Below are 10,599 nucleotides of genomic sequence, written 5' to 3'. Positions count from 1 at the left end.
GCAAGAAATGACTGTTTTGAAATGGACTGTTTTGTAAAAGCCACCCCCTTCGGAGAATGAACTCTTCCGGTGGTACATGAACTTCCTTACTCTTAATCTGTCGCCATGACCCTTAATCCGACAGCACAGACCATATTCTGTCACCCTTTCTCTTAATCTATAATCATCATTATCATTAATACATTATTGTAACCCTTAATCCGTCACCGTAGCCCTTACTCCGTCACCATAAGCCTTAATCCGTCACGAAAGTTTTAAATACCTCACCGTTGCCGTTAATCCGTCACCATAGCCAGTAATCCGACCTCATAATCATTAATCCGTCCCCATAACCCTTAATACGTCACTCTTGCCCTTAATACGTCATGATAATCTTTAATCCGTCAGGAAAGTCTTTAATCCGTCAGCTTTGCCCTTAATCCCCTCAACATAGCACTTAATCCGTCACCACAACCCTTAATACGTCACCATAGGCTTTAATCCATGACTCTTTCCCTTAATCCGTTACCATAAACCTTTATCCGTCAGCGTATCCTTTAATCCGCCATCGGAGACCCTAATCCGTCTCCCTTTCTATTAATCCGTCATACTTATCATTAATCCATCACTGTAACCCTTAATCCGTCACCGTAGCCCTTACTCCGTCACCATAAGCCTTAATCCGTCACGAAAGTCTTAAATACTTCACCGTTGCCGTTAATCCGTCACCATAGCCATTAATGCGACCTAATAATCCTTAATCCGTTCCTATAACCCTTAATATGTCACTCTTGCTCATAATACGTCATGATAATCTTTAATCCGTCAGGAAAGTCTTTAATCCGTTAGCGTTGCCCTTAATCCCCTCAACATAGCACTTAATCCGTCACCACAACCCTTAATACGTCACCATAGGCTTTAATCCATGACTCTTTTCCTTAATCCGTTACCATAAACCTTTATCCGTCAGCGTATCCTTTAATCCGCCTTCGGAGACCCTAATCCGTCTCCCTTTCTATTAATCCGTCATACTTATCATTAATTTATCACTGTAACCCTTAATCCGTCACCGTAGCCCTTACTCCGTCACCATAAGCCTAATCCGTCACGAAAGTCTTAAATACTTCACCGTTGCCGTTAATCCGTCACCATAGCCAATAATGCGACCTCATAATCCTTAATCCGTTCCTATAACCCTTAATATGTCACTCTTGCTCTTAATACGTCATGATAATCTTTAATCCGTCAGGAAAGTCTTTAATCCGTTAGCGTTGCCCTTAATCCCCTCAACATAGCACTTAATCCGTCACCACAACCCAATATCCATCACCACAAACCTTTATCCGTCAGCGTGTCCTTAAATCCGCCATCAGAGACCATAATCCGTCACCCTTTCCCTTAATCTGTCATCCTTATCATTAATCCGTCACCATAACCCTTAATCCGACAGCATAACCCTTAATTCGTTACGAAAGTCTTAAATCCCTCATCGTTGCCTTTAATCCATCAACATAGCCAATGATCCATCCACATAACCCTTAATACGTCTCCGTAACCCTTGATTCGTCAATCTTGCCCTGTATACGTCATAACAATCCTTAATCCGTCAGGAAAGCCTTTAATCCCTCAGCCTTGCCTTTATCCCGTCACCACAACACTTAATCCGTCACCATCACCCTTAATCTGTCACCATAGCCCTTGGTCCGATACCCTTGCCCTTAATCCGTCACCATAAACCTTAATCCGTCACCGTAACCCTTGGTCCGTCACTCTTGCCATTTATACGTCATAATAATCTTTAAGCATGAAAATAAGGATATGACACACACATAAACATGCATTTCTTCGGTTACCCCCTGACGCAGTACATTGGCGTGTGCATTCCAAGGCCACCGTAAGACTCCTGTACTGTTGATCCAGACGTGACCCAGAGTTATCAGTTAACTTCCCATGTGCCGCCGCCAGCAGACTGTCCTTGAAACAGGACCAGGCTGCCAATTACAGGCACAAGGTCACAGAGATGTGGGAACAAAGAACCCTTTTCAATTTGGTTATTTGGTGGCTGGAGAGCTGCTGGTTTCTGGTGCAGCAGTGTTGATCAAAACGAAGATGCGAATGGATACAGAAAAGGTGTGTGAACCCTTTCAATTTCTATCTATATACTACCTTGCTATAAGAACGAATTGTACTTTGGTAGAGCCTAGAGTTTCTAGTAAGAGTACGTATGTCTTGTTTGTTACATGTAGTCTACTTTCACTACGTGGCGTGACCGTGTTGTTTCGTCTTAAACTGTTTTGAATATTAACATTGCATCTCTAGATCATATAACTGATTGGTCAGTCCAGTTGTGTAACCACTCCCAAAATGTAAAAAAAAAGTTGATGTCCGTATAAATATGTTTGACAGGTCTAGAGACGGCCCACTCTCCCAGAAGCAAGCGACGAACCTGAACCTGGGCGGCAGGGCCGACACCGCGAAGGTAAACCGCCGCAGAATACAATCCACACACGCTCGCGGTGTTACTGGGTCTTGGAGGAACTATGAATAGCTGGGTAAGCAGAAACCTACTTTTTTGGCAAACGATTGGCTGAAGCTCTTCTGTTTTTGAACATGCAGCAGAGTTTTTACACTTAAGAATACAAATCAACCTGGTGCTGAATTTTAAGAATTGAGAAACTATATTCTGTATTTACAGTCGTACGGCGATCGCACTAAGGCCCCCATTCCACTAGACGGCGATCGCGCTGCGACTTTGCTGCGACCTAAATTGGATTTGTGTAATCATTGACTTCATGCTTGGGATATCATGCAGAATGTAGATGTCTGACTGAAAGGACAACAAAATACACAAGGCGTAAAATCACTCGTTTATAATAATCAATGAAATTCAGTGAGCGCTCTGTCAAATCTTAGGTCGCAGTGAGGTCGCCACCTCCAGTTTTTAGGTCGTAGTGAGGTCGCCACCCCAGTGGTTTTGGGGTATACGTGGTATAATATCGGACCGTATGGCAAATCATTACATGAATTATGTCTGAAAGATCTATTCGTTTCAAAGATAAAGCGTATTGTTCTGTCGGTAGACTTGATTGATGGCCAGGTTATACAACAATCTTTATTGACACAACAAAAGTACAGCGACTTTCGTAAGGTCTACTATATCTATACATACATACAAACTATAACTTTTACGAAAGCCCTGTGATCATGGAATAGTCAATGATCATCCTACAATCCGTCATAAATTCATGTGATGATTCCCCCAACCTTACCTTTCATTTGATGTATTGTTTAATATCAACTTGCAACATATATGTATATATCAATACCGTAATTCTTGTTTGTCAACAGGAACTTAATTTTCGCTGGTTTAACGGTCACTAGTCAACAGCTAAAATGTTATCACCGCAAATTTTTCATCACTAATGTTTGAGACAATAATGTTTGTTCCCACCGTTAGAATTAAAGTACCGTGACCTACTCCATTTTCCCCAAACTGCTATATTTTCTTGCCGCTATATTAAAGTGAGTAACCCATTGAGGCGAACGCGTAATGTAGTGTCCGGGGTGGTTTCTGGCGCAATCTATGTATCAATAATGTATAATGTAGTCCCAGTTCAATTCAGTGCACACGTCGCGTGCACTACGAAACTGTGATACTTTTTAATGATATGAAATAAACCAAATCATCAATCTGTGTTGTTTGAGAAAATAGCGAACGTAACACCGAATGTTGAAAACTTCAAATGCCCCACTTCGACTAGTGGCACTTTTTATTTTCCATTGTTTATAAAGAGCAAGTTAACCCCGCCCTGTATCAGTAACGCTGATTTAGAACATCGCCTCCTATTCCCCGGTTAAAACTTATTTTCAAAAAGCTGAAGGCACAGGTATAATCGATCACATTATGAATAACCTTTGAAATTAATCTATCAGGTGTGTCCCGTTGAGCTGTGACAAGAAGATAGATCAGGTATCCCCCGTGCCGATTTGTAAATAGCGTATGCACCATTCCCCGTACATCGAGAGTTTCCACTGAACATGTCTTTGATAGTTCCGACTTGGCAAGTGTGCGTAACTTTGTTTGCCATGATCGACAGTTGCGTAATTTCTTTTTAAGCAAAATAGTTTGAAATTCTCACCATGACCTTCGGCGACAGTAAGCTAGACGGATCCATTCCACGCAAGTATTTACATCCATGCCCCACATCCTCCTTAGAGCGACCTGTCGCGGTAAGGTTACTGTCCTCTGCAAGGTTGCTATGGCGACGCCAGGCGGGCGGAAGCGGTAGAGATGTTTGTATGTTGAACCTGGTACCCCGGGTTAAGTAGCTGTCCCTTATAGTATTTACAGACGGACATGTGTAAAACAGCCGGTATTTAAGTTTTAAACTTGTCACTTTAATGAGAAGGATTACACGTATTTAGAATAGATAACCCCATTTTGTCCCTGTATTTCTGTCCCAAAACATGTGTAACACAAATAATCTAGAGGACATGGTATTCAGAAAAAAATGACAAAACTAATTTACATGAGTCATACTATATGATCATCTATATTCCTCTTCTGATCATGACCCGTAAATGTTGTCACGTGTAATCCAGACGGAGAGATACACATAGGATATCAAATATCTTCTCTAATTCAGGTCGTCAAACTGTGTGACCCAATGTCATACAGTTCATTGAAATGTCACTTTTGAGATATCCCTATACCTGTTCACACAACCCTTGAGGTCAGCCTTATAAGGATCCTGAGCCTCATGTCTGTAAATTTGCATCGTCAAGAGAACGCAGCTGATTTAGCATTAGGTAACAGGTTTCTAGAACTGACAGTTTACTTTAAAGTCGCGGCTGAGTGTGGGTCACCAGCCATGACCCTGCCGGTCAGTCTTTCAGACAGCAAAAATAACTACTAGGGATATGCTGTCACTGTTAAGTGTTATCACAGGAAAGTCAAAATAGCGGTGACCTTACAAGCAGTTTGTTTACTCAGTCATGGACAAGTTCTAAATGTTTATATATGCATTATTATAAAAGGTTCCTTGTGGTAGTACCAAAGACCAAAACGACAATTCGAGACAGCTCATTTCTAACCCCTCCGAGGCATGATTCTAAACGCTCCGAGGCATACTTCCAACCGCTCCGAGGCATGATTCCAACCGCTCCGAGGCATTTCCTTACGTGCTGCGACAGTTTCCTTACGCGCTGCGACAGTTTCCTTACGCGCTGCGACTGAAATTTCCTTGCGCACTGCGACACAGTTTCCTTACGCGCTGCGACACAGCGAAGACCCTTGCCCCCCACGCTCATACAGTGGACGATCCCTGGTGGGTCAGGGGTCACTACACCATTGGTGTTGTGAATGTGAGCGGCCAGTCAGATCGTGTCGATGATGAAAACTTTTTCAGTGCTTCGTTCTGACTCTCACCATCTCTAAGAACACTTGCTGCAAACTAAAAGGAAGCCATGATTGCCATTGATAACAATTGACGGACAATGGGCGTTAGATATTCCTTCTCTTTCCCCTCGCGTGCCAGTAGATCGGCGCTTTGGGAAAGACCAACTTTAATATATATAGTGGGCATTGACCTCGCCAGAAATCTGCCTGTCGTTGAGAGCCCCCCCCCCCCCCCCCCCCCCACACACACACGCTTTCACTACAAAACAATGTTGTGTAATATGCACATTTAAACATAGGAAGAGGAAAAGAACTACAGCATATCAGAATTAAGTAGTCCAACGTACCATCTGAACGTAACCAAATTTTAAAGTTCGTAGACCTAGAGGTACTATACCCCCTCCGATCCCAAGTGCAACGCCTACTCACTACTCACAGCAAATGAACTATATCTGTAACCAAGGCGGTTGAATAGAGACCTCGTTACCGCAGTAATATTCTCAAAGCAGAGGTTTCGGTCGAGTAGATTATATGAGTGTCCGGGATTTTTAACGTTAAGGGAGAGAACGTTACAAATCCCGGACAGTCCTAACGTTACTTACTAGACCGAAACCTCTGCTTGGAGTTGGAGATGATTATAAGTGTAACACACGGCGATTTAACGTTAGATGTCGAAAGGTCACGCGTCATCGTAATGTCACCGTTCAAATAAACTTGAAGCACCCTAATAAGTTTACTTATTTCTTGCCCCATGTGACAAGATCATACTCATGGTTATGGTTGTATATAATGGGTTAGGGTAGGGCTGATAGGATCGTGGACATCATATCAATAGTGGCCAAATAATTCTTATTGACAAAAACACACGGTCGATAATGCAAAAGTCTTGTTCACAGGGACATCCTGTCAATAGCCCTGGCCATGAATAAAATGGAATTTTATGGAAATGCTATCATGTCCAAACGGGATTAGTCAATACGTATACCTCTAGAGGAGCAATCTGTTACTAGTAGTCTGTTGTCCATGTATGACCTTTCATCACTAGCTCATGCGATATGCTGAAAGGACTAAAAACCGTGACCAACTTGACCTTCTGTCATGGTAGGATTATCCTGCGAGACAGGTCAGTTTATTTCAGGTCGAGAATCTGAAATAACAGAGAAACAAAATCCATACACAATGTATAAAAGAAGAGCTAGCAAGTACGAGAAGGATGCCCCCTTACTGATCCCTTCAAGGACACCGTCTACTCATATGATATATCTATATAAATAGTCTGTACTACTGACAGTGTCAAGTTTGGGGTCTCTTGAACTTTAATATCATAATTTAAACAAAGAGCCAAACCGGTTCCGTCCGTATTACTGTCACGGTTGTAGCAACAGTAAATACATATGTCACACGGTGACGTCGAACGGTCACGTAACACCATGGTAGCGCACCATTAAACGCGTCATCGTAATGTTACCTTTATGAAAAAATACCCTGATACAGTACTTTTAGGGAAGGACGCAGTTCACATTCACAACACCAATGGTGTAGTGACCCCTGACCCACCAGGGATCGTCCACTGTATGAGCGTGGGGGGCAAGGGTCTTCGCTGTGTCGCAGCGCGTAAGGAAACTGTGTCGCAGCGCGCAAGGAAATTTCAGTCGCAGCGCGTAAGGAAATTGTCGCAGCGCGTAAGGAAATTGTCGCAGCGCGTAAGGAAACTGTCGCAGCGCGTAAGGAAACTGTGTCGCAGCGCGCAAGGAAATTTCAGTCGCAGCGCGTAAGGAAACTGTCGCAACGCGTAAGGAAACTGTCGCAGCGCGTAAGGAAATGCCTCGGAGCGGTTGGAATCATGCCTCGGAGCGGTTGGAATGATGCCTCGGAGCGTTTGGAATCATGCCTCGGAGCGGTTAGAAATGAGTCAAGGAAGCTGTCTCGAATTGTCGTTTTGGTCTTTGGTTACCTTGTTATGTTTCCTCTCAATCGTACTTTTCGGTAAAGAGCCAGTGGGCTTTGTTCTGTCCGCGGCCAATTTTTGATAAATGCCATTTTGAATAATTCGGATGATGATTGGTAGCGATACATAACATGTTGCAGATCATATTCGTCAGTCAGATGATAGCTTTATATTTCCCAGCTGCTCATACCTGCTCAACTATACTGGATATTTCTAATATATGTTTCCTTCCGTCACAGCATGCAGCAGACCTTGGTGGAAACTGGTAGGAATAAATACAAGCTGTGTACCAGCTTCAGATGTCTGATCCCTCACAGCTGGCTGGCATGGGGTGAAAGATGTCATAGGAAGTACAGGAAGGTGAAGAGATTTTCTTATATTGTTTGTTGTTAATCAGATTTTGACTTTTGTTAAAATTATTTTTAAAACGGCTCATGTGACAACATCGTTGGAAAGGTCAATTATCAACTATAGAAACCTATTTGACATGAATCATTACATTTTATGCCTCCAGCTTGCCATACATAATATAAGAAGAGTAAGTTAGTGTGTCATATGGGTGTACTAAATCAGATTATAGTAATTTCTTTAAACCGTAGAAATTTTAACATTAATTTACTTAACTCTCTCAGACCACGAAGGTTCATCAAAACATTTCCTTTGTCCCAAGATACAATATAATCAATATTTATGTTCGAATTCTCCACAGAACTGATCAAACATCTACTTCTACAGTCGCCAAGAACATGAGGGAGGAAGGCCACAGGGGATGCCTGACCAGAATCAGAGCCGTGTGCAGCCAAATGATTGCGCTGTTACAGCCAGAGAAAAGCTGACACGATTTAGAGAATTCACACGCTGACGTGCACATGTTGTCCACGTCATTTGATCTAAACGAATATGTATTGTCTATACTATTGTTTATTTTATTGTGCGACTTTTAGTGGCTGATTTTGCATGTATATCAAAGAAAATACAAGTGTTAACCTCGCCGATGACAGCTCAAATCAAACCGGATGTACGCATGGTGGAAACACCATTCAAATGTGTATGCAATTGCAATCACAAGCTGCAGTAACATTTTACTCCGTCACTAATGTCCAAGAAGTTTCAGTGCAACTCCTTACCGAACTTGCAACGGTTGCTGTAAAATAAGTCTGCTATTGTTGTGCTATAATTGTTATTCTTTGACATCTTTGACGGGTATTCGTTTGTTTAAGTGGACTGCAGCGAAGCGATAAAGTAATCAATGTTGTGTAAGCAGAGTAAGACAGTATAAAGACGAGATTTCAAAGGCAAGGAAGTTTAGGTCAAAAGAGCAATAGAGACCTTCAGTAAGGATCGTAGTAATTAGCCAACATTATGAAGTCACAATCAGTCAGTTTTATAACGGTAAGTGTGCACCTTGCTAAGTGTGCGGGAATCCTTGTTTCTGTGTCATTTCTTTATCATTGATGTGGTCGTAAACAAACATTAGCAACAAAAACCATCCCTCCGATCAATCACGTCCAATATTACTGACTCCAACAATTTCTAATCCAACATCACATTAAATAACAAATCTATATTAACCCTCTATCGTTGGGGATCTTGTCGTCCCTTACTTTTCGACAAGACCACAACAACATGATGCTCAGTGGACCTTGCTCGTCCTTTAGTACAGTGGGCCTTGTGTCCATTTGTGCCAACGGCAAAGTCACAACACCACCACACTAATAACATTCATCTCTTAAACATAAAATGAGTGGCAAAAACCACCCCTCCGGTCAAAATGGTCGCACCTAACCCAAAACTAGGAAAGATATAGGGAACCAACATTAGCGACAAAAAACACCCCAAATATTATCGATTCCAACACTTTCTAATCCAACATCACATTCAATAACAAATCTATATTAACCCTCTATCGTTGGGGATCTTGTCGTCCCTTACTTTTCGACAAGACCACAACAACATGATGCTCAGTGGACCTTGCTCGTCCTTTAGTACAGTGGGCCTTGTGTCCATTTGTGCCAACGGCAAAGTCACAACACCACCACACTAATAACATTCATCTCTTACACCTAAAATGAGTGGCAAAAACCAACCCTCCGGTCAAAATTGTCGCACCTAACCCGAAACTAGTAAAGATATAGGGAACCAACATTAGCGACTAAAACCACCCCCAATATTGTCGATTCCAACACTTTCTAATCCAACATCACATTAAATAACAAATCTATATTAACCCTCTATCGTTGGGGATCTTGTCGTCCCTTACTTTTCGACAAGACCACAACAACATGATGCTCAGTGGACCTTGCTCGTCCTTTAGTACAGTGGGCCTTGTGTCCATTTGTGCCAACGGCAAAGTCACAACACCACCACACTAATAACATTCATCTCTTACACCTAAAATGAGTGGCAAAAACCAACCCTCCGGTCAAAATTGTCGCACCTAACCCGAAACTAGGAAAGATATAGGGAACCAACATTAGCGACAAAAACCATCCCCAATATTGTCGATTCCAACACTTTCTAATCCAACATCACATTAAATAACAAATCTATATTAACCCTCTATCGTTGGGGATCTTGTCGTCCCTTACTTTTCGACAAGACCACAACAACATGATGCTCAGTGGACCTTGCTCGTCCTTTAGTACAGTGGGCCTTGTGTCCATTTGTGCCAACGGCAAAGTCACAACACCACCACACTAATAACATTCCTCATTTACACCTAACATTAGTGGCAAAAAACACCCCTCTGGTCAAAATGGTCACACCTAACCCGAAATTAGGAAAGATATAGGGAACCAACATTAGCGACAAAAACCACCCCCAATATTGTCGATTCCAACACTTTCTAATCCAACATCACATTAAATAACAAATCTATATTAACCCTCTATCGTTGGGGATCTTGTCGTCCCTTACTTTTCGACAAGACCACAACAACATGATGCTCAGTGGACCTTGCTCGTCCTTTAGTACAGTGGGCCTTGTGTCCATTTGTGCCAACGGCAAAGTCACAACACCACCACACTAATAACATTCATCTCTTACACCTAAAATGAGTGGCAAAAACCAACCCTCCGGTCAAAATTGTCGCACCTAACCCGAAACTAGGAAAGATATAGGGAACCAACATTAGCGACAAAAACCATCCCCAATATTGTCGATTCCAACACTTTCTAATCCAACATCACATTAAATAACAAATCTATATTAACCCTCTATCGTTGGGGATCTTGTCGTCCCTTACTTTTCGACAAGACCACAACAACATGATGCT

General features: G+C 42.2%; 1 long non-coding RNA gene across 2 annotated transcripts; it reads left to right on the top strand.

The window, feature by feature from the left end:
- Nucleotides 1-1,985: 1,985 nt before the first annotated feature.
- Nucleotides 1,986-8,748, top strand: LOC136445257 (uncharacterized). Of its 2 annotated transcripts, none has more exons than XR_010757387.1 (4): nt 1,986-2,109; nt 2,386-2,531; nt 7,565-7,685; nt 8,061-8,748. It is a non-coding gene; the product is annotated as an uncharacterized lncRNA (long non-coding RNA). The 2 variants fall into 2 exon arrangements; XR_010757388.1 differs by having other exon boundaries at nt 8,035-8,748.
- Nucleotides 8,749-10,599: the final 1,851 nt, after the last annotated feature.

The sequence above is a fragment of the Branchiostoma lanceolatum genome, chromosome 11 (assembly GCF_035083965.1).
Source record: "Branchiostoma lanceolatum isolate klBraLanc5 chromosome 11, klBraLanc5.hap2, whole genome shotgun sequence".
Lineage (NCBI taxonomy): Eukaryota > Metazoa > Chordata > Leptocardii > Amphioxiformes > Branchiostomatidae > Branchiostoma > Branchiostoma lanceolatum.
The sequence above is the reverse complement of the archived record's forward strand: the minus strand, read 5'-3'. Positions and strand labels throughout refer to the sequence as shown.